Source organism: Rhinopithecus bieti, unplaced genomic scaffold (genome assembly GCF_001698545.2).
Source record: "Rhinopithecus bieti isolate Rb0 unplaced genomic scaffold, ASM169854v2 scaffold_13374, whole genome shotgun sequence".
Taxonomy (NCBI): Eukaryota; Metazoa; Chordata; class Mammalia; order Primates; family Cercopithecidae; genus Rhinopithecus; species Rhinopithecus bieti.
The window spans coordinates 124,537-125,713 of NW_016807445.1; positions in this window are offsets into that span (position 1 = coordinate 124,537).

Here is a 1,177-nt window from a genome sequence, read left to right on the forward strand (position 1 = left end):
CTTACTGATTTTGGTTTTAAGTTATATATAGACAAGGTCATCATTTTTATTTAACTCACTAGAATTTTATAAGTGCAAATATTGCCTTAACTTCCATATAAATAGTTATTTCCAAAGTCTGCTTGCCCAATCCCAACCTTATTCCATTTTTTTGCATTCCTCCATGCTTGAACCCAGAATTGTTACAAGAAATATGCAGTGTGAAAATGCGTGTTCACTGATAGTTAATACAGATACTGTCTGCATAATTACCCTCAAGGTAGCATAAACACATCTGGGGAAAAATATGGAATAGGGATCTTAACAAATTTGGATGTTTGCAGACTTTTCTCCACTACTTTTGGGAATCAGCAAACCATAACAACAGTAACCATTTACCTCTATTCTTCTATTGTAGCTATCAACTATTCCATTTGTTTTGTTTTGTTTTATTTTGTTTTGTTTTGAGACCAGGTCCCACTCTGTCTCCCAGGCTGCAGTACAGTGGTGTGATCTCGACTCACTGCAACCTCTGCTTCCTGGGTTCAAGCCATTCTCCTTTCTCAGTCTCCCGATTAGCTGGGATTACAGGCACACACCACTGTGCCTGGCTAATTTTCACATTTTCAGTAGAGATGGTGTTTCACCATGTTGGCCAGGCTGGTCTCAAATGTCTGACTTCAATTCCTCTAACCATGTAGGTCTCTCAACTATTCTACTTGTAACTCGTGTTATTTAAAAAATATGTTACGTGAAACTACAGAGAAGAGACCATTTTCAACTTCAAAATAATGAGTGCAAAACAAACTATTTCCTTTATTAACCTGTTGGCAGATTTGCAACATCATTTTATTTTAAAATATTAGGAAGCATTTTCACAAAGTTTTTAAAAAGATGTTTTATTTCTACATTTCTTTCTTCTTTGTATCGTCCTTTGCTCTTCCTTGTTTGCCTTGATGTTACTTTCCTGTTTCATTTGTTTTCTGTCTCTCCAGAAAACATTTTACTTTGGAACAGAGAAGTTAAGATAATGTTTTTAGTAAATGTTATGAACTGCACAGTAGTAGCCTCCAAATTCAAATGTTGAAGCCTTAACCCCCACTTCAATGAGATGATATTAAGAAGTTGGGGTCTTCGGGAGGTAATTAAATGTAAATGAGTTTATGAGGGTTGGGCTCCCATGGTGAGACTTGTGTCC